The following is a 24,072-nucleotide window of genomic DNA, read 5'->3' on the forward strand; positions in this document are numbered from 1 at the left end:
GATCTAGAAAACTGGAGTTTAGGAAAGACATATAGAGAAATACTGAAAGCCAAGAGACTGTTCTTAAGTGAGAAGAGAGGGAAGGAACAGTGAGGAGAGGAGAGCTAAGGTGACTTTTGGGGACTAGAGCGCTGTAGTGATGGGAGAAGATGAGGCAGGGCTAGTGACGGTCACAGAGAAGGAGTGGCCTTGGGATGGAGGAGGGTGAACCTTGAACCTAGAATGTTCTGAGAGCCAAAGGTATAGAGTATTTTAAAGAAGACAGATGATACCTGAGCTAAATGGTGACAGGTTGAGATGGGCATGCAAATTGACCATGCCTTTAACAACTGGCGGGTCATCGTAACCTTGACAAGAGCAATTTTCTGCCAACTGAAGGGGATAAGATTCAGACTGTGGTGGATTCAAGGAAAATGAGACAGAGGGAATTGGAACAACTAATATTAATGACCCTTTCAAGGCAATCACTGAGAAGGAGTGCAGCACGAGCTGGAAGAGCTAGCAAGGGTAGTTTTCTGCTTTAGTTGAAGAATCTGCAGAAGAGAAGAACTCCCGCCTTATGGGAACACAGCTTTACTCACAGAGTGGGGAGGAACTCCAAAGACCAGCTGTCCATACTGAGCTGATGGGCCCCTGGTCTATCGCCTACAGAAAGTGCTATGTCATCTACCCACTAGCATCCCAGAAGATATGGCTTCCCTGGAAGGGCCCAGGTCAGTGTCTCATCACCTATCAGCATGACCAAATACCTCCAGCACTTTTCTGTCCTCTTGCTGGGTCTGCCGGCACAATGGACTCTCAGTGAGAGACCCTGTCTCAAAAGATAAAATGGATGTCTCCCAAAGAACACCTGCAATTATACTCTAGCCTCCACACGTACATACGTACGTGTACACACACACACACACACACACACACCTACACACAGGTGTATATGAACATGCAGACATACATGTGCATAACAACATGTACACACATACACACACATAAACTCATATGCACAAAAAAAATCTAACACAATGATGACTCCTAGATATTAGGAAACTTACAAGAGGGGCTAGGAGACAACTTGATGGGCAAAGCGCTTTTTGTACAAGACTTGTGTTCAATACCTAGTGCACATATACAAAGCAGGGTTGATACATGCTTGTAATCTTAGCATTGGGAAGGTGGCGACAGAAGGATCCCTGGGAATTCCTGGCCAACCAGCCTACCCTCATGGCAAACCCAGGTCTCAGTGAGAGACCCTGTCTCAAAAGACAAAATGGATGTCTCCCAAAGAACACCTGCAATTATACTCTAGCCTCCACACATACATACATACACACACACACACACACACACACACACACACACCACACACACACACACACACACACACACATACACCTACACACAGTTGTATATGAACATGCAGACACACATGTGCATAACAACATGTAACACACATACACACACATAAACTCATATGCACAAAGAGAATCTACAGGAAGCCTGAGATACGAGAATGTCAAGAACCCCAAAGTTAAGGGAGAATTATGTTGTGAAAAAGTCTCCAGCTAAGGATGGAGATAAAGGAAAAGGACCTAGAAAGAGATAGACACACAGACATGGAGAGATGTAAATGCATGCCTCTCTCCTTCCATCTCATAATCTCTGGGCTCTGCTCTCTCCATCGTGTAATTTTGGGGTTCTATGGCCATCTGGAAGAGCTTCATTTGGCCCTCTGATGACATTGGCATCAGATGACACTGTCATGATATATTCTTTGTCAACACTTATTTCCCCCTTGAGGCTGAGCCTGCTTCCCAGCGATGACACACTTTGTCTGCTTTGCCACTGGGTCTCTATAACTGGGAAACGATGGTGAGAAGGAGGCGCCTCTCAGACTGGAGGGAAACTTGGCTATTTGATTGAGCTTCACCCGGATGCTTCTCATTGTGTGCCTAGGAGAGCCGGATAGGAAGGTCAATTGGCACAATGTTACAACTTTAAAGAAAATCGAATCTGTTCCCCCAGAGCTCACCGTTTAAGGGAATGGTTTTCAACCAGGCATCCTCTACCTTCTTCCCCACAGGGACATTTAGCAAAACTGTCAAAATGGAGTTTGTTGTTTGTTTGTTTACTACCATCGAAAGGAGGATGCTGTCAGTACTACTGGGGACAGATCGGGCACGATGTTAACCCTTTTATAACAGAAAACCAACTATCCGTTAACAAAGACTTCTCCCAGCTAAAATTCCAATAGGGCGTGATGGAGGAGCTGTGGGGCACAACAGCCCAGAATCTGTACAGAAGGTTCAAGGGAGATTATGAGCAGCAGCAGTTTCTATTTCATTTCGGAGGGTCCTTCAGTGTTCATAGAGAGAACATCTTAGATTCAGTAGCCAGTCCTCAGGAGCAGCAAGCTCAAGGCCATTCTAAGAGCTGTGCTCCAAAGAGAACCAAACACCATGCTTCTGCCTGGGTATTTATGTACATGGACACGGCCTCTTGGAGGTACCAAGGCTCTTGTTTATATAACGCCATTTCTAGTCCTCCCCACAACCCTATTGAAGGTCCTCCAGCTACTTGCATATTTAGGGCTGAAGTGCAGCCCCTCCGATGCTTTTCAGGGCATTGTTTTCTACTGAGGGAGAGGCAAGGACCTCAGACTAGACAACCAGAAATGTTGAAAGACCCTGGCAGTCAGTCATGGATGACAGACACCCAGACAGATGTGCCTCCCTCCTTAACCACTGGCTTGAGCAAGCAGAATTAGGGTGCCTCCAACTTAGATTTGAAACTGACGTTCACTGACGTGTCTAAGATTCCCCACCCCTAACTTATATCATCTACGCTCAGCCCAGGCTTTTTGCTCCTCCATCCTGTGGAGTAAAGCCGACTCTATCCACAGAGGTAAGAGATTCCAGAACCCTCTTAGTACTTGACAGTTTACACAGACATTCCTGTGTGCCTTCTTCTTCTCACCTGGGGAGAGGTGGAAGGCACATCTTAGATTTAGATAGAAAGAGAGCCATCCCCTGTGTCTTTGTGAGTCACATTCCATCTGTGTCTGATGGTGCATAAGTCACCAGAGGAAGGACAATGAAGAACCATCTTGCATGAAAATGCAGTCAGATGAAAGGCGCTGCCCTGAAAAGCCTCAGGGAAATTTCATTCAAGTATAGTATGGCTTCAAGTGACCAAGCTAAAACTGAGCCACATGCTGTCACTTAAATATAGATGGCCAGCTTTTGTTTATGCGCACAGAGCCTGCTGCTTATACACAGTGGTCCTCCATCCATGTATCCCAGCAAAGCCATTTAGAACCTAGAGCTTGAGTCTATATAAATGTAAATTACCAAGCAATGGGAGCATAAAGTCTAGGGGAAAACAAGGTTGCTGTCTTACCTCCTCTAGCTTCCATGGCCCAGTGTAGACTCAGGAGGCCTCCTTTCATTTGGGCGATCTCCCCCAGGCAGGTTTAGCTTGGTTTCTGTGTGCCACCTGTCAGCTGGCTGGAACTGGGGACCTGCATTTCCTCTGTGTATGTTTGTCATTATCATGCAGAGTCTCTGAGATATCTACCCTGTGACTTGTCGCCCAATACCTCTATGTAGTGTGTGTGTGTGTGTGTGTGTGTGTGTGTGTGTGTGTGTGTGTGTGTGTGTAAGCACATCAATTCAGCAAACATGCCAGCTTTGTCTGGGACTAAAGTCAAGCTCTGGTTAGAAATGAGATGTTTCTGAAAGCTGCATTAACTCTTTAACACTAGCAATGTGTTTCATCAGGGATCTGCGACAGCCATTTCCTGAGCGAGGCTCTGAAGCATGGAAAAGCTAAAATAAGTAGCTACCAGCCTGTCTTTCCCAACAAGGGGGGTAGGGTGGGGTGGGGTGGGATGGGGCGGGGTGGGGGGACAGTTCACTGTGCAGGCAAAGAATAGGCACAAGAAAATGTCTGCAAACTGCTGGGAGCTCCACACAGGAAGAAGTCAGTGAAGAATAATCTAGCTAAATGAAATTGTTTTCTTCCTTCTCAACCCTGGTGGATTAATTGGGTACAAATCGGTCCACTTAATGCCAATTGACATTAAGCAATTTACCATTTGATGGCAATTGAAAAGCCATGCTTGATGCTCCAAACCCTCCTGATTGTTCCAAACAGATTTCCCACCCTAAAGTGGAAATGGATTTAATTTGATCTCTTCAGTCTGTTCACCATTATGTGTAAAACAGTGATGTTGGTAGCAAGCAGCTCAACAGCTACCTGAGCAGTAAGGTATTCAAAATGAAGGTGTTCCAGCCACTAGTGAGGATGCAAAGGAAGGGGACATCATAGTGTCCTTGTGACGGTCACAGGCCTGGGAGAACATGATGATCCACTGCCACTGTCGCTAGCTCCTTGCATTTATTGAGATTTGTCTTTGTCTTTGATGATTCCTTAAATCAGAGGAAAGTTCTAGAAGGCAACGAACTTCTGTTCTGTTACTTCAACAAGGAAACCAGGGTCCAGGGATGCTAAATGATTTGTCTCAAGAGTTGAGAGCATCCACTGGCTCTCGCTTCCTCACGCCTGTATTGTCTTTATTCTCATATCTCTTGACCCCCTACCTCAAGAAGCCTACCTCAGTCTCTGAGAATGGAGAGGCCATGGATAGATGGTTCCATCTTGCACTGCAAGACTCAAGTTCAGTGGCTACAGCTGGGCTATTTACTTCTCAGGGCTTCGACTCCTTTATCTGTGAAAAGGGAACCCAGATCCACATTTCCCAGTATCTGCAAGGACAGAATGAAGTCATCCCACACAGACCCTTTTAAAACTATGAAGGAAGGTGAAATATAAGACACTATTGTCTGGCTGAAGCCTGCCCTACACAGATGATGGACTAGATGGGTCGAGGGATGAATGAAAGTCAGTCATGAAACAAACGATGAGCAATTGCCTGTAAGACTCGTGACATGCGGGCACTCCCCACTCATACCTGAAATCAAGGAAAGGTTAGGGGAAGGCTGAAAACATGTGCAGATGTTTGTCATGGCTGCAGTCATGTTAAGCAATAAATACTTAACAAAATTTATTCCACTTTTTAAAAATTATGCTGTCAACATATTCTCTAAAAACCGTCCTAAGTTCTAAAGCTCTACTCTGCAATAGTATATTCAACCGCTTAGCTGAGCAAAGATGTAAACATGGCTTGATGAGGTTTTTTGCCCCTAAACTGTACATTAAAATGCAAAGACCATCACTCTATACTATGCTAGCAGAAAATTTGTGAAAATGTTTATAGAAGTGCATGCCCTTAACATTTTCACACTCACAGGCATCAGTGGAACAAGATATATCCAGGTCCAGGTCACATTAGAGAGAAGACACCAAGGCTGCATTCTGGTAGCCAGGTCACTTGGAGAAGGCCACTTGATCTCTTTGAGCTCCTGGGAGATAAACAGGAATATCAGCTGGCAATGAAAATCTTGACCCCAAGACTAGATGAGATCATTTTATCCAGTTTTGTATCTCATCTCATATCCTGCTCAGAGAGGTGGTAAGACACTTGGGAGGTCTCCTTTTCAGTAATGAAGTCTTCTTCCCTCATAGCTGGGCCACCATCGTATTTCCCTCAGTTCAAGATCACACACACACACACACACACACACACACACACACACACACACACACAGAGAGAGAGAGAGAGAGAGAGAGAGAGAGAGAGAGAGAGAGAGAGAGAGAGAGAGAGAGAGAGAGCGCAGCCCACAGATTAATGTAATACTGACAATGAAAGAGTCTAGTTAGCCTTGGCCTCCAGCTCCATCCAAGATTTTCTATAGGCTCTCCAACTTCTTTTAACTTTTCTGTGACTACATATTGACCCAGCATCTTTCTCTACCATCTGAAATCTTCCTCCTATACTCACCAAACACCCTAATCCTGAAAGAGCTCTGCGAAGAACCTCACCCTGCTAATCATAATCTGAGTCAGATGCACCGTGAACTTGACCTGCCATAGGGGCTATTCCTGGCCTCACTGGAAAAACAGAGAGGCATCCCTCCCCTGGCCATTTCCTACCCTATTGCTTTTGTCACTGTCTGAAAGGCATATCATATATTAATTTGCATGTTTATTGTCTGAAGCAAATGTATGTGCTACAGAAGGCAAGAGAGGATGTGTCTTGCCCACTGTAATAGGTCCTACAGCCGGGCACACAGTAGCACTCGGTTAAGGTGGTGGAATAAAAGAAAATGTGATAAGAGCATCCAGTTTAGTAAATACAATGAACTGCACCAATGTTAGTACAATTGCCTTTACGAGTACAAATTGTGCTTCAGAGAAGACCATCACAGGCATTGGATGCCCAGACTGCAAGACTCTTCCAGCAAATCCTATCAACAAATTAATTGATGCTGCCTCCCATGACACCTTTGCTTGCAGACTAATGGCATGTCAGTTTAACTGTCTCCATTTATGAGCCCTCAATACAGCCAAAGGTATTTTTTAACGTGCATAAAGCAACTTTAAAATAAATGAATATATAATCCTAGTGTATTTACAGGCACCTGTAATCACCATTTGGGTAAAGGAAGGGTTTATAACTAAGAAAACAGCCATGGAGGAAATGAACATATAATTAGTTCAGTAACAGAGAGTGTTGTCACAGGCCACAGGCAAGAGTGACGTGCTGGTCCATGCAAAGCTCGAAGTCGTGAAAGCTCCAAGTCAGAACATCTAGTCCCATCTCTGCCTCTACTATACCAGGTGACCTGGATCAGGCCACTGCACCTCTCTGATCCTGAGTGTTCCCTTCTGTGAACTGAGAGGGCATGTTCTCCATCTCTCTTAATTCTGGGATTTCGTGTATCTCTATTCACTGATTGGTGTTCAGCAGGACGTGCTGGTGTCAAAGAATACAGCAACGGCTGTGTCACTGACTTTATACAGGGTAGGGCTAAAAGGCCTTGGCCTGCAGAATGCCTGTGGGAAGTAGACACCTGTTTCGTTTCTTCTTAGTTGAGTTCAAAGTCACACCTGAGTTGATTTTTCACAGCAGACTAGTAACTGAAAAGATAGATAGCCTTGAGGTCAGTAGGTAAATGTATTAGTCACTTTTCTTCTGCTGAGCTAAATACCATGACCAAAAGCAACTTGTGGAGAAATGGGTTTGTTTCACCTTACAGCTCACAGTCCTTCATGGAAGGACATCAGAGAATGTTTCAGGGCTGGAACCTAGAGGCAGGAACCAACTGATGCAGAAACCATGGAGGAGTGCTGCTTACTTGATTTGGTCCCCAAGGCTTGCTTGTTCAGCCTGCCTTCTTTCTTTCTTTCTTTCTTTCTTTTTTTTTTCTTTTTGGTTTTTCAAGACAGGGTTTCTCTGTGCAGGGCTGTCCTGGAACTTGCTCTGTAGACCAGGCTGGCCTTGAATTCGCAAAGATCCTCCTGTCTCTACCTCCCAAGTGCTGGAATTAAAGGTGTGCACCACCACTGCGGAATTCAGCCTGCTTTCTTATGCAATCCAGGTACACCTGCTCAGGGTTGCTACCACCCATAGTGGGCTGGGCTCTCTCACATCAATCATTAATTAGGAAAATGCCCCACAGACTTGCCAACAGACTGATTTGATGGAAGCATTTTCTCAATCAGCATTTCCTCTTCCTAGACATTCCTAAGTGTGTCAAATAGGGAAAAATAAAAATAAAAACACCACCAGCATGATAAGCAAATATATCTAGTTGTCTTTGGTGCGGAGATGGGATGTACTTTTCTGTACCTTGGGAAGCCAAGTCTTGAAGAGTGTTTTTTCTTAACACCTTTGAGAGATGCACTAATCCCCTTCTCAAGCATGTGAACTAAATGAGGAGGTACCAGATCCCCTTCCTCTGTTCCCCCTTGTTGTGAGACTCAGCTCAGAATGAGCTGTTTCCTTCTCCTCCCTTGCCCAGCTCCTTTGTCCTGTCCTCCTCTATCCTCTGGATGCATCCTTTGCCATCTTCCCTGTGTACCCATCTCAGATAATCCCCTCACCAACCTACAAAGCTTATGAGCAAATGATCCTCACAACGATACATCTGGTTGTAACATCTTCACTTCTAGAGCAAAACTCCCAATTGCCTACTAATAAGTTCTATTATCAATTTCAATATCTGGAACACATATCTAGATAGAGCTTAAAGTGTTCATTATTAAACTCTACCTTAGAATGTTCTAGATCCCCTTTCACCCCATTTAGTTTACAGTGACACTTACGTTCAAGTCTTGCTTCTAAAATGAGAAGAGTCCCTAAATGTCACCTACTCTTCTTTTTTGCTATCTTCAGCATATGCCTCATTTTCACAGCTCCTATCTAATATAGATCCTAAGGATCCCTCCTTGAGTAATCAATAAGGCTGACATCACTAGTCTGGAAGTTGAAATGTGTTGGAGACTAGAAAGTCCAAGGTGACCGTGAGCTGGGAAGGAGGTCTAGGAGCTTCTGCTTTCAGCATGGTACCTTGAATTCTGTGTTCTCAGAGGGAAGATTCTGTATCTCCACGTGGCAGGAACAGAATCACAAAACAGTGAACTCTGTCATCAAGCCATTTTATTAAGATATCTAATTCCATTCATGTGGATGGAGCCCTCATGACCCAGCTACCTCCCAAAGGATACACCTCACACTAATGTTGCACCAGAGCATCTCAACATGAATCTGGATGAGATACAAGCATCCAAACCATAGCAACGTAGCACAGTGATAAATCTGGCTGTGTTTAAGATGAAGACGTCTGTGTGTCAAAGAAGATAACTGAAGGGAATTTTAACTGTGGCGGGATAAAGAAAACAGTTCTTCAAACCTAAGTGTAGTATAGGACAAAATCACCACAATTCACCATTTCAGAGCTCTGGAAATCAATGAAAGACAAATGATAAATTGGGGAGTATTTATTCTTAAAAGTCTATTGGAACTTGAGGTTAATAAAGATAGAGCATACAATCTTCTTGTCTGAGGCTGCTCTTGTCCCTGACCCATCTTAGTGGAAACTACTGTCCAACCAGTGCTAGTCAAGTTGCAAAACCAGAAGCTTCAAAGCCAGAAGGATCCAGTTCAAATCACCCTAGTGGACAGAGGAGGGAGGGAGGAACAAAGGCCAGCTCAAAGTGACGAATTCTCTAAGAATTAAACAGAGAGAAGCCACAACAGCTTGTGAGCGAAAGTTGCAACCCTGGGTCTGTGATGAGTCAGGCGTAAATTTAATGAGGGAAATTCTGGCAGTAAGAAGGCCATAGAAGAGCCAGAATGGACTTCCTGTGTACCTTGAGGACTGGAAATGGGGCATGTGTAAGGGAGACCAAGGAAAGTCAACAGAGACTGGAGACCCAGTTGTGAGTGTCACAACTCACACAGGGATCAGTCAAAACAGAGTATGTTGTATGGCTTTTTCTGGGGAAACGTGAACAAACACTATCCACCAGAAACAGCACTGATAACAGACCAAAAAAAGATCATCCCACCCAAGTCTAGCTTAGTGAACCAATGAATTTATTGGAGATTGTGGTGGTTAATACTGATTATCAATTTGGCAGGATCTAGAATTACTGAAAGTCAAGCCTCTGGGCATGTCTCTAGATTAAAAGATTATCTAGATTATCTAGATTAAATTCATTGAGATTTAAAGACCCTCCCTCCATAAATATGGGCATCACTTTTCCATGTCTGGGGACTCAGCCTGCATAAAAAGAAGCCAGCTGAGCACCAGCCACTCACCCCTCCCTGATTCTTGACTGCAGATGAAGTGGGACCAGTGGCTTCAAGGTCCCACCACCATGATGACTCTCGCTCTTGAACTGTGGTCCAAAATAAACCCTTCCTTCCATGAATTGCTGTCTTAGGCTTTCTATCACTGTGAAGAGACACCATGACCATGGCCGCTCTTATAAAGGAAAACGCATCATTGGGGTTGGCTTACAGTTCAGAGGTTTAGTTCATTATCATCATGGCAAGAAGCATGGTGGTACACAGGCAGCTGTGGAAGAAGGATCTGAGAGTTCTGCATCATGATTCTCAGGCAGCAGGAAAAGAGAATGACACTGGGCCTGGCTTGAGCATTTGAAACTTCACAGTCCACCCCCAGTGACACACTTCCTCCAACAAGGCCACACCTACTCCAACAAGGCCACACCTACTCCAACAAGGCCACACCTACCCCAACAAGGCCACGCCTCCTAGTAGTGCCGCCCTTGCTGAGCTTGTGGAGGCTATTTTCATTCAAACCACCACAGTTGCCTTTGGCGTGTATTTCCTCACAGTAACATGTAAAGAACTAATACATTGTCACTTTGAGAGCATGGTGACTCAAAGGCCACTGTGTCACTGAAAAGTCTACCTGAAGAGAGGTTGTAAAATACACACCTTGCAGTCAGCTTCACTGGAAACAGTCTCAGCCAGCAATTGCTTACAGCTTATGTAACCTTGGGGGTTTTGTGAGTTGATAAATATAGCTGCTTCCATGGTCTTACAAGCCTTCCTCTTCTTCTCTCCAAAAGACTGAAGTGTTTCAGTCTAAGAAAATAGTCACACAAAGGAGAGAAAACCTTGAACAACCTTGGCTGAAATCCCTGGGTGGCATCTAAGCCATACAGACAGAGGGACCCTGTAGCAAACTGTATTAAAACTAGAACCCTGGACAGATACACCCATCACCAAACATTTTAGGTCTAGTTTTCCCACACCCTCGCCAGAACTGGGTGTTGATCACCTTTTTTTATTACAGCCATTTGATGGGTATTTAACATTATTGTACTATGGTTTTGAATTTTCTTGTTAGCTAATGATATTGGGTATCTTTTGATGTTCCCATTAGTTACTCATATATCTGTCTTGGTGAGCTATCTTTCAAATCATGTGCCTGTTATTTTAAATCCATATATTCATAAAAATACATATACTCAGTAAAACATATAAGAACTAAAAAATAGTTTGGCAGTTTGTGAAAAAAAGTAAGCATAGTATTTTCATCTTTTCCTATAGGCAAATTTTATCTTATGCAGTTTCGTTGCTGTTGTCCAAATTTCTTGTAAATTAGTGGTGTGAAAAACATCAGATTTCATGCAGTGGATATTTAACATCAATTTCCTTTTCTTTTTTTTTGCATATGTAGTAATAACTTTTTTGTACACAATTTAAAAGATCGATAGCCCGGTTTGTGGTGCCGTGACAAACAAGAAATGTTTGCAGCCATCTCACGCAGCCTAAAGCTGCCAACAGATAGGCTTGACTCTGCCTTCCCTCCTTGAAACCCAAACCCACAAAAGCTAGTGGGAGCCTGTTTGTGTCTGTGTACTATTTACCCCCCTAGCTAAATTATTATCTGAACCAAATTTATATGAAGACTTTTTTGGTGAAAATGCTTAATTTTTAGAAGGGTTGTTTACTAAACACAATTCTAACCTCTTCAATGTCATGGATTTTGTGCAATGAAAACATGGATTTTGTGCAATGAAAACAGCTGCGGAGCCACTGAGTGATACAGGTTTGCTGTTAAGGTCTCCAGTTGTGCATGTGCTGTACTGGGGTGGGCTGGGTCGTGCTTTCCCACGATGGCTCCTGTGCACTGATGCTTTGTAATGCACAAATAAATGGCTGCCCAGCTTATTAAAATGCCTGACCATGGCTTCTGCAGTCTAGGCCTTGTGTATAAAGAATGGCACATACTGTGAGCATATCTTTCGGATGATGAATACACTTTTCCTACCTCTTTCCTCAACCCAAATAGTAAGCTTGACTGTACTTAAGTATGGACTCAAAATACAGAAAAGGGCAAAGCAGTGAACGGTTTATAAATTGTGGATGCCAGAAGCGTGGTGCATACTTGTAAATACCCTGTACCATTATTTCCATCATTGAATTAAAATACTTTCTTGGTGTTAAAAACACGTGGTGATACAAACCTGCATTCTCAGCACCTGGAAGGCAAACAGGAGTATTGTTACAGTTTGAAGCTAGTCTGGTCTACATAGTAAGTTCCAAACCAGCCAGGGCTGCAGAGTGAAACCCTGTCTCAGAAGAGCTAAGCATTGGAATTAACATACAGACTATCAGCTCTGCTCTTCTGTATTGACTCCAAGTACATCATAAAGACATACCAATCCCAAAATGTGTGCAAAAAAATGTTCATAGCAAAATTCTTCATAGTAATGAAATCTGGAAACAACCCAGATGGTCTTCAGTTAGTATGGGGATAAGCAGGACACGGAACAACTAGTTGTACGGTAGCATAGAGTTCAGCAGTCAAAGGATTGGACCACTGACATGCAGCATTGAGGACAAATCTGGAGCACACTACATTAACTGAAAGAAAACATAATGAAAGATGACATATTGTATGCTTCCAGTCATACAACATCTCAAGAAAATACAAAATTAAAAACAACAACAGCAGCAACAAAACAATGGTGTTTAATGGGCTTGGAAGTCAGTAAAGACTGACCTAACTGGGGGAAAGTTAGATTGCTAAGAATAATCTAATTTGGGATTCTGGCAATGACTGTTCAGTCACATAAATTTACTAAGATATAACAACCTGTACCACTTATTCTGAATAAATTTTAGTATGCAAATTCTTTAACAGTGACACTGTTTTTAAAGGTATCATTTAAAAAGTGAAAAACCACATTGTGTGTATGGTAAGAAGGTATTTGGAATTTATATAATTATAGAGAGATTAAAATCTAGATTGAATTTAGCTATGAATATATGTGTATACACTACACACACAACACAACCAGAAACAGAAGATCTGAAAGGGTTTAAGGGTGAATTGGCAAAAGATAACAAACAAGTAATTTACAAAGAAAACCTTAACTGTCAATAATAAACCTTTAAAGACAGAAAACTCGTTAGAGAGGAAATGTAAAGTAAGATCATGATGAAGCATCGATTCTACTTCATTAAATCATGAAAAATTTGATCACACCAAATGTTGTCAAGACCATGAAGCCCCGGTGTTCTTCATATTCAGGGAACAAGCATAAGAAAGTGTAGCCATTATGGAAAGCATGCAAACATATTCCATAGCAAGGAAGATATGCACTGTTCAGACTCACCTATTCCATCCCTGTACACACAGGGATACACACATACTGTACAGTTCTCACACATTCCCCACAAGGAAACTCATACAGGAGCATTCCAAACTGTAGCTGGCTTTAGGGTCCAATACATGCACTAAATCTTTTCTGAACCACTTGTTCTGAGTGGCTGCTATTAAAATGGAGATAACCAAACCTGTCCACCAGAGGTGCTGTGCAAGTGAAGAGTGTCCATGGAGGATGAAATATGATGTTGAGCACTTACTAAACCTTCAAAAAACATTATTCCCCATCCTTGCTCTAAAGCCTGCCTAGTGGAAGGGATCCCTTGACTGTAAGACAAGGGAGTCAACCAGAAAAGCAACTAAGTCTCCATTTCCTCTCATCCTGCAGTTTCCAAAAATGCCATGCTCTTCCCTTCACTCCAAAGAATTTAAAGCCAGAAGCAAAAGATGTTTCATGGAAAGAGTGAGTAAGGAACACTGGCCACCACCAGCTTAGGAAGTTGTGGGTCACACATTTGCTCCTCTCTGGATTCCAGTAGGAGTTACAGAGAGGTAGTCTCAACTTAATATAGCATCTGGATCATATTCAAATGGGAGTATGGTAGCCTGGAAGGCTAAATGTGCTTTTATATGTCCAGCATGACACACTAATTCCTGGTCCTTAAAAACTTAAAGGTCATCTTAGCCTGTTTAGCTACAAAAGAAGCCCAGCGTATGTTAGTGGGGTCAAAAAGAAACATTTTGATCCCTTCGTATTTAATTTCACAGGGATGTTCCTGGCAAAAGAGGTTAAAATGTGGTTGAACGTGTTCAGTAGAACGTGTTCCTATTAAAGATGTGTTTAAGGTTGGGAATCAGGTTGGTCTGGTGAGGCCTAATTAAAAAGAATTGTCTAAATAGGCACTTAGACCAAGGTCAAATTTGGGGACCACATGGAGCCAGTTAAGCTTTGAACAGAGGAAACTGTTCTGGATTGAGCGAAAAGAATCACATCACAGACTCTGGTCCCAGCTAGGATGCTAACTTGCTGTGTGGTTTGAAGAGGCCCATTTATAGCTGTTCCTGTCACTATGGACTCAGTGAAATGTCTTCTCTGGACTTAAGACTCATAAGCCTAGTTCCTGTTCCCCAAATCGAGTTACAGATAGGGCTGGGGCTATAGTTCAGTTGGCCCAGTGCTTGTCAGCATGTTTGAAGCCCTGGGTTCAAGCCTCAGTATTGCAAACATTGGGCATGATGCTGTCCATGATGCCAGCACACAGGAGTCAGAGGCAGGCGGTTCAAAAGTTCAAGGTTATTCTTGACTGTGTGGTGAGTTCAAGAACAGCCTGGGTTATGTGAGACCCTACCTCCCTCAAAACAAACAAACAAACAAAAAAACCCATAGTATAGAAGTTATACTCTAGTGAGTCTGTGACCATCCCCTGAGGACAGAAAATGCTACGTTTAGGCACAGGAGCCCTTCCCGGGACAAAAAGGAACAAGAGGCAGAGAAAGAAATAAGAAACCATGAAAGGGTCACATAAAAACACCGTTTGATCAGGGTGCTTTCGGGTATATGTGACCGAAGTAAACACCACCTCCACCAGTTCATGGAGGTTTGAGGAAGGAGACCCAGGATACAGTGTGACCTTGGCATAGCCTTTAGTCACTCCCCGCTTGCTGTGACCGAATGCCTAGACAGAAGAAACTTAAGAAGAAAGGGCTTATTTTGACTTACAGTTCAAGATGCTGTTTGTCGTGGTAGGGAAGGCCTGGTGGTGGGTTTCTCCCTATAAGCAAGTGGTCATACTCCACCTACAATCAGAAAGCAGGGAATGGGTAAGTGGGGTTGCCTACAAAACCCCAAGAGTGACCCACTTCCTCCATTCTGATGGCACCTCCTAAAGGTTCTGCAGCCTTCCAAACAACCTGACCAACAGGGGACCCAGTGCTCAGACACATGGAGGCCGTTTCTCATTCAAACCACACCGCTACCTGATGCTAAATTAGTCCCTTCTCCTTTCCTCCGTCTCTGTTTTCGTCTCTATAAAACAAGGGCTGTGGGCGTGATGGTTTCCTGGCAAACTGCCTTGATTAATCTGACTTTAAAGGCAAACAGCATATAACATATATATAAACCAGAGAGGGATGGAGGCAGGAGCAGATGTGGGCCCTGTTCCTGCCTCAGAGCTTTTCTGTTCTCCAGAGGGCAGGCCCCTCCCTGTTGAACTTCTCAGACTTTTCTGGTGTCGCCAAAGTGCTGCTGGGAATTTTTCTGCATAACCCTGCTCCTAAATCAACTCCCAGGAGACTGGGGGTGGAGGAGGGTGCCAGTTTAAAGTAGGCCTGATATGATCCAGGACCTGATAGGGTTTCAGCTGCTGGCTTTCTGGCAAATTGCAGCGAAATTAAAGAGATTCTTGCAGAGGTGAAACGGCTCAAATCCTAGGGAGGGGACGCCACTGCTCGGAGAGAAATACAAAGACCAGATTCATCTGGTTCAAGAATTATAAATAGAACAGTCAGATTAGATTCGGCCGAGGAATGGGGGCACCACGAAGGAGCCAAGTTCTCTCTGAAGAAAGAGGCGAGGCTCCAAAAGTCCGAAACAAACATAATAGGCTTTCCAGAGGGAAGAAAGAAAGGTGGGGACCAAGAAAACTTCAAGTGGCCCTTTTCTTTTAACTAATAACTTCATTCAAGCAAACAGGCAAAATCATGGGTTCCTGAGAGAGAGGTTAAAAGTAAATTACCACCCCATAAGGAGTCATTCACTGTGGCAGGAATGAAAAGCTTTTTCTGCTCTGTGGAAAACGCAAGCCACTTCCAAACTTTAAGTTAAAAACTTGGCCAAGAGAGTTTGGCCTCCCTGTGCGTCTGTCTTGGAGATGTTTATCCAGCGGGTGGAGATACTGAGATGGGCCTGGTTTTCAGGTTAATTTTTTTTTTCGTTGTTCCACATAAGGTTTCCATCAGATGGAGTCTGCAGAGTTGGACAAGCCAGGAGGCTGTCAGAGGGGAGGCCTAGGTCTCACTTCAGCAGGCTCGGAGCTAAAGCAGAATTCCATTTGTTAAGAACAAAGCCATCCTGCAGAGTCCAAGCCCTAGGTAGTGCTGGGAGATAGGGGGAAGCATGGTGGCTCCTGCCTCTGGAAGACCTTCTTCCCAGGCCTCTTCCAACCTCAGTGGCCATATGGGCTCAGGACAATCTCTCTGACTCTCGAGACTGCAGAGTCCCTGTCTGCTGTAAGAAGTCTGGTTTCCACCTACACCAGGAGGTTGTTTGAAGGAAGTAATATAAAATAAAAGCTCTGGAGAGATGTCATTAGGAGTCTAAAGAAAACGTACTCCCTCCCAGAAGCCCCTGAGCGGGTTCTGCAGAAGCAAAGATGATGGAGTGTGCTCGCTTGCACGCTAGCTCACAGAGGACATTTCCTGTTCTCCACGGGGTGTCCCTAAATACTACCAGTCTCTCTTCTTCTAAAATGAATTTCATGAAGGCGCTTTCCACAGAGGTTGGAAGCACAGAATCTGTGACCCGTGTTAAGTTGCATGGGCATGGAATCCTTACTATCTTATTCAATGTGGTGTAGCTTGGAGATTTCTCTCTCTCTCTCTCTCTCTCTCTCTCTCTCTCTCTCTCTCTCTCTCTCTCTCTCTCTCTCTTTTCTCTCTCTCTCTCTTATAGGTAGCTATGTGTATATCTGTGTGTAGATGTTCTTGCAGGTGTGTCTTCCTCTAGCACACTTTTTTCACACAGGGTTTCTCACTAAATCTAAAATTAGGCATTTCTGTTAAGCTAGCTGGCTAAGATGTCCCCAGAATCTACCTGTCTTCACCACCCCCAACACACACACACACACACACACACACACACACACACACACACACACACGCACGCACGCACGCACACACACACGCACACACACACGCCCATTATTGCTAGGGTTACAAAATGCACACCACAGTTCCCAGCTCACAGAGCTGCCAGGGATTCAAACCCAGGTCCTCATGCTTGCACAACAAGTACTTTATCCACTGAGCTGGCTCCCCATCGCCACCACCCCTTTTTTTGATACAGTGTCTCTCTGTAGCTTGGACTGGTCTCTAAGTAGCCTAGGTTTGGACTTCAAATTGCAATCTTCCTGCATCAGGCTCCCTAATGTTGAGGTTACAAGCATATGCCATCACACACATTTTGGACAATTTGTCTCACACTGAATAATTGTGGGACTGATACTCAGTGTGTGAGGATGGATACAAATTGAAGACACTCCTAACCTCACAGTATGTACTCAACACAGAATAGGTATCACTTCTAGCCATGATGTGCTACTATCCTGGTTACCCATCTTATTGCCCCTGGATTAAACTAAACAAGTGTGTGCCTTTATCGACTCATACGCCTCTGACTGTAATATCAGACCTGTTTTGTTTTCTTCAGTTGCAATGCAGGGGTGCGCTTCTGCTTCCACAAATGCAACATGGGCACTGCCTTCCCTCTTCCCACTGGGGGCAGCTAAAGGCTCTGGAGGCTGAGCAGACACAGGCGGAGTGAACAAGACTAACTGGCTGGAGAGACTCACAGACCAGCACGGACTTAAGTTCACTGACTTCCCTCCAGTTCCTTTTGTGCCTCTTAAGTCCCAGATTTGGAGTTGGAGAAAACAGCAACCTGGAAATTCCAAAGGGCCTAGAATGAAAATAGACTAATAGAAGCTGGTTCTCAAACATCCAAAGGATTGGAAGAGGAGTAGCAGCCTGGCAGGACATTCAGCTTTTATATGGTAACAACTCTGTGCCACCAAAAGACACAAGCAATACTGTGGCACTATCTATCCATGCCAGTGAACCAGTGAAGGCTAGGGATAAACTAGAACTCTCTCTCTCTCTCCCTTTCCCTCTCTCTCTCTCCCTCTCCCCCCCCCCCCCTTCCTCTCTCTGACCATGCTCACAGCCCCAGGCATGGTAGGCAGTGTCCTTTCACTGACCTACATCCCCAGTCCCCTCGATTTCTGTTCATGCCAGGCTATCATGAGGCACCCCAGTACTCTCACCAGATGATAGTAGAAAAGCAAAGTCAGAACCTTGACCGTTTAGCCATGCCTACCAGCCTACCAGGGAAAGCGATGGAAAATGTAAAAAGCCAGCCCTAGAAGGAAACTATGAGATGCCAGACCCATACCTCCTTTGTTTTCACCTTCCTGGCCATTAGCTAAATGCTTTGCTCTGCCATATACTTCCTGTCATTACCATCCAGATGCCTCAAACAAATGGACTAGAACTTCCGCAACCATGAACCAAACCAAACCTTCTCTCTTTACTCGTCAATTATGTCAGGTATTCTATTATAAGGACAATATGCCAACTAATACACGCTACAATATAGATGAACACTGACGATCCGCTAAGTGAAATAAACCCCTAACAAATAAGCTAAGTACTGTGAAATCCTGCAAATGAGAAATGTCTACAGCAGTCAGCGAGATGGAAAATAGGTGGTGGCCTGAAGAAGTCGGAGGAACATAGAGAACAGTTCACATCTGAAGAGTGCAAGGGTTTAATTTCCCCGAGTTGTGGAGATGGATGGTGAGGATGGATGCACATCAATACAGATGGGATGCCATTAAACTTGAACATGATGACTGTGGTCAAGATTTATGGCCTGTATCATTTGCCACAATAAACATTTATTGTTAAAAAATTAAGAAAATAATTAAAAGCAAAGTCTTAGTGGATAAATTCAAGGACAGAATACAAAACACAATCGCCGAATTGGAAAATTGGAACAATAGAAATTATTCAATCTGAATAGAGAGAAAAATAGATCAAAAGAAACACAAATAGCTTTTGGGACTTGTGAGCTTAAAAAAAAAATACAAAACCAAAAACATAATATTGATGTCATCAGAGTTCCAGGGGGAGAGGAGAGCTTGGGTGGGGTTTAATTTGTCCTCAAATAAATAATGGGCTGAAACTTCCCAACTTTGACAACAAATTACACAGATTCAAGAAGCCGAGAGAAATCAAATAAGACCCAGCTGAAGAGATCCACACTTGAGCACAGCACAGTCAGGCTTTCCCAAACAGAGACACAGTAAAACCTCTGAAAGTAATGGCGGACGGATATAACAGCACAGAAATCTGGGGAAACCAGTTGAATGGCAGCAAGTTTCGTTCAAGAACTTGAGCACGGAAGGAAGTGACACATCTTTCAAGGGCTGAAAGAACACGACTGTCAAATCTAAACTCTATACCCAGGGAAGATATCCTTCACGGATAAAGAAGAATTGATGTGTTAACACAAGAAAAAAACTAAGCCTATTTCTTGCCGGTAGATCCACCTTAAAATAATAGCTTTTAAAAAAATAGAAAGTGAAGTTTTTAGAAGGGGAAGGTGGAAGTAACTCTTGAGCCATCAAGAAAAAACAGAAAGTACAATGAACGAAAGCACTCTTGTCCAGTAAGTAAAGGAGACTGTACTTCGTTTCCTAAACTGTCTTTGATGGTAAAACAAGAGAGGCAGTCCTGTCTGTGCAGCTCCAGTTGCCTGTGCCAGAGTGCTTAGGACAATTGATGGACAAGGGAGAGTAAAGGGAGGTGGGATTTTATACTTCCTGTGAACTCGTGGTGTGGTCACATCGACAGTACACCGTGGTATGTTAGGCATAAAACTACCATGACAGCAACAAGCACAAAAAGACGCTGCGTAAAGAAGATGCGATCAAAGGATGGAGAGATGCTCAACCATTAAGAGCACTTGTTGAGCCGGGCGGTGGTGGCTCATGCCTTTAATCCTAGCACTCGGGAGGCAGAGCCAGGTGGATCTCTGTGAGTTCGAGGCCAGCCTGGGCTACCAAGTGAGTTCCAGGAAAAAGGCACAAAGCTACACGGAGAAACCCTGTCTTGAAAAAACAACAACAACAACAACAACAACAAAAACCACTTGTTGTTCTTGCAGAGGGCCGGAGTGCAGTTCCCCACACCCACATGGCGGGGCACAGTAGCCTGTAACTCCCTGCAGGGTGTCTCATGCCTTCTTCTGGCCTCCTCAAGCACCTACAGGTGCATGTGCACATATACATACACACAATATACAAAATAAATCTAAAAATTACAATTGAATAAAAACAGGAGTTTATAACAACATTCAAATAGCCTAATGTAATTCACAGACAATAAATGGGGGAACTAGAAAACAGAGAACATAGAAAAGAAAGAAGAAAACCTCACAAGATAATACCTTCCCAAAGTAGAAGTTATCCCTAAAGTGTCAAAAGTTATTTCAAAGTGTCTAAGTCCTCTAACTATATCAACTTAAAGCCAGATACTGACAGTGTGAGCTCTAAAAATATGATCACCCAACTACTTTCTTCTATAAGAAACTCATCTCCCAAAAAATCATCCTCTAAGTAATAAGTGTGTTTAGCAAAATTCCAGGATACAAGATAAACAACAAATAGTTTCTTATTTTTAGCATTTATATGTGTAAATATATGTGAACATTTTTGTATTTCTACACGCAAGCAATATACATGTGAGCACAAGAGTTGTAAGTCCACTGTCACTTATGGTTACTCTAAGAATCTATTAATACAGATATAGATCTTGTATGCAGCCAACTATAAAATAACGGTGGGAGAAACCAAGAAAATCTAAATAAATAGGCACAGACTGTCTTCACAAAATGAAAGACCCAACGTGGTAAGGATGCCACTTCTTCCCAAATATATTTGCAAATTTGATATAGCATCCATCACAATCCTCAAACGATCCTTTGCATTTATAAATAGAACTCTTCTAAAATGTATGCTGACATGGAAATGCATACATTTGGATGCACATGTACATACACACAATTAAAAACAAAATAAATCTAAAAAAATGACAATTCAATAAAAACAGGAGTTTATAATAACATTCAAATAACCTAATGTAATTCATATAAAAAAAGGAGGAAGTCAACTTAAGTTTTACTCTTTTAACCAAGGTGATGTACATTAAGTCCAAGTAGATCCCAAACTGAAATATTAAAAGTAAAACTAGAAGGTTGAGGTGTGGTTTAGTGGTAGACTGCATGCTTGGCGTGCAGGACACAAAGTTAGTCCTTGGGCCTGGGAGTGAGGAGGGAGGGAGACAGGAGGGAAGAAGGAGGAAAGGAGAAGAGAGGGGAGGTAGAGGAGAGAGGAAGGAAGGGGAGAGGAGAGGAGAGAAGTGGAGAGGAGGGGAGAGGAGGGGAGGGGAATGGAGAGGAGGGGAGAGAAGAGGGGAGAAAGGGGAGAGGAGGGGAGAAGAGGAGGGCAATTTTTTTTTCCAAAGGGAGAAAAATCTTCAGAACCTAAGGCTCAGAAACAGATCCTAAACTTGACATCAAAAGCACAATCCATAAACTGGACTCTGTCAAAATGGTAAACTTCTACCTTGTGAGGAAAAGAAGGAGCCTGACATGTGAACAGGACACCAAATGGCAGAGCAGGAGAGAATATTTGGAAGGCACACTCACGAGGGGTTAGGATCTGTACAGACTAGGAACTCTCAAACCTCAAGAGGGAAACACAGGCACTCCAATTAGAAAGCATACAAGCAGTGAGAAGAAACATTTCATCAAAGGGAATCTGCAGATGGCGAATAAGCACATGAAAAAGACGTGAGCCATGGGGGAAATGCACAGGGAAGCCATAATCAGGGGGCGCTGTGCACCTTGCCAAATGCTGCTGTGACAGGGAGAGGCGACACCGCTCATACCTTGACGGTAGGAATATAAAGTAGTTCAGCCACCGCGGAGAAAGTGTGGTAGCTGATTAACAATATAAAGGAGCAGCTATTATACGACCCAGAAACTGCACTTCTAAGCATCTCTTCCAGAGAGAGGAAAATTTACTATTCTCATCAAAACGTGTACACACGTTTACAGCAGCATTTCATACAAATGCAGGAAACTGAAAACGAACCCAGGGTTAAATAATCTGTGCGATGTCTGTACTATGGAATAGTATTTGGCAATAACAAGGAATGACCATGGAAGACGCTGAGACTTACATGCTGCATGATGCTATGTATGTAACATGCACGAAATGATCAGTGCCAGAAATGAAGAACGGACTCACAGTCTCCAGGACTGAAGAGAAGTCTAGCTGGACATGGCGACTGTGACTAAAAAGAGCAACTTGAGAGTCTCACGGGGCGTGTTGACTGTGTCAATGTCAATCCCCCTGTGGTGACATTGTGCTGTCATTTTATAAGGTGTTTGTGTTGGGGGAAAGCAGACTAATAGTATGTGGGATGACTCCATATCACTTCTTACAACTATATTATCTCAAACTTTAAGAAAAAAATGCTTGATTTTTAAAAGTATCATGTGGTAATTTTAGAAAAAATCTAAAATACATATAGCATACAGAAAGAGAATCAAACACAAGCATCTCTCTACCATAGGGAGGTAACTACTTTGAAGACTCAGGGGAATTTAGCCAATTTGAAAAAAAACATCTTTCTGACCATGAATAATTTCAAAGAGCAATAATTCCTGTTTAATGGCAGTGGTTCTCAGCATCCTATTCCACCACAAATGGTATTTCAATTCAGATGTGCCTCTTCTCCTCCAGTGGCCTGATGCTGGTCTCTGTCTCACCTGTGAATTTTCCATCTTCCTCTCCCAACCATTTGGCGACCTTCCCATGGGCTTTCTCATCTAACTCTGGGAAGGACCAGGTTCTGCTGACTGTAAGAAAGTGAAATAAAACCAGTGAAAGCAAGGCAGTGGTTCTCCGAAGTCCGTGTGCGGTATATTCCAACCAAGGACCCAGCACCTGGAATAGATCACCATAGGGTGGCTAAATGGTAGCATCAAAGTGGCCCTGAGAAGAAGGTGCTGGTCCTGTAGTGCACGAGGTGGGCAATGAGAGGACACAGAAAAGTGACAATGGGCATACATACCTGGGACCTGGGGGCCTGCTGAGCCAAGTGACGTTTCATCTCTTCCATAGTGAACACCCCAGCCTAAATGGTGCAGACCAAGATGGCGGCGTTTGGATAGCTCTATTCTATAAAGAACTCATTGCTACCACCCTCTATCTCAACTTCTCCATCTGTAAAATGAGCACTGTTGATCTGTCTTTGGGACATACGGATGTCAAAAACATACCCAGATCCCTGCAGCACCTCCACACCTTTTGAATTTCACCCCATAAGCAAATAAAAAGTTGCCCTGTAAGAGACAGTTTCAAGTGTGTTACTCACCTAGATCCTTAAATATTTAATAAAAAGAGACTGATAGCTGGCGGCATGAGGATTCAGAGTTGAGTTTAGAAAGAAAAGGATGCACAGAAAATGAAGACTCAGGCAGAATGTCCGGTGCGGTGATTCCATTCGGCCAGACAGAAGTAATGGAAACACGAGGCCCTACTGGCAGATGCTCTGTTGCTTCGACATCTCTGTGACTCAGCAAGTCTGCTTAGTCAAGAGGAATGAAAGCAGAAAAAGCTGTCACAAATGTATTTATAGCAGCCTTATTCATGAAATCTAGAAATAACTTGTCTCACATACCAGGTAAACGGATGGGCAGAGTGTGGCATATTCACATAATAGAGTACTATTTAGCCAAAGGAAAAAAAAAGAACAAAGCACTAAAACCTGCACCCCACAAGGATGAGTCCTCAAAACACCAGGTGAACACCAGAACACAGATATAAAAGAGCGCCAACTGTATGCTTCGGGCCATATGAAGTAAGGAGCAGACAAAACTATCCTGTCATGACAGACATTATAACAGAAGCTGCTTCCCAGGCAGTAGAAACAGGGTCACCATTGATGGGAAAGTAAATACAGTCCCGTGTCACTTAAGGAGGGGGATACTCCGAAGATGGGTCACAAGGTGATTCTGCCATTGTGCAAACACCACAGTGCATTTGCGCAGAACACTCATGAGCCCGGCAACTGTGAGACCTTTGGCGACAGTGGGGTGTAAAAGGGGGTCGCTACTTGAACCCTTGGCCCCAGCTTATGGTGCCATTTTGGAAGGCTGTGGAACCTTTAGAAAATG

At 43.5% G+C, this 24,072-nt stretch overlaps 1 long non-coding RNA gene across 3 annotated transcripts; it reads right to left on the bottom strand.

Moving 5' to 3' along the window:
* Window positions 1-1,362: 1,362 nt before the first annotated feature.
* Window positions 1,363-23,857, bottom strand: LOC128122114 (uncharacterized). 3 transcript variants are annotated; one of them, XR_008222341.1, is made up of 7 exons: window positions 23,271-23,857; window positions 22,663-22,752; window positions 14,770-14,846; window positions 10,367-10,516; window positions 5,304-5,417; window positions 4,610-4,723; window positions 1,363-1,946 (listed from the first exon to the last, which is right to left on the bottom strand). It is a non-coding gene; the product is annotated as an uncharacterized LOC128122114 (long non-coding RNA). The 3 variants fall into 3 exon arrangements; XR_008222340.1 differs by lacking the exon at window positions 10,367-10,516; XR_008222342.1 differs by lacking the exons at window positions 10,367-10,516; window positions 14,770-14,846.
* Window positions 23,858-24,072: the final 215 nt, after the last annotated feature.

The sequence above is a fragment of the Peromyscus californicus genome, unplaced genomic scaffold (genome assembly GCF_007827085.1).
Source record: "Peromyscus californicus insignis strain IS unplaced genomic scaffold, ASM782708v3 Scaffold_11__1_contigs__length_118956290, whole genome shotgun sequence".
Lineage (NCBI taxonomy): Eukaryota > Metazoa > Chordata > Mammalia > Rodentia > Cricetidae > Peromyscus > Peromyscus californicus.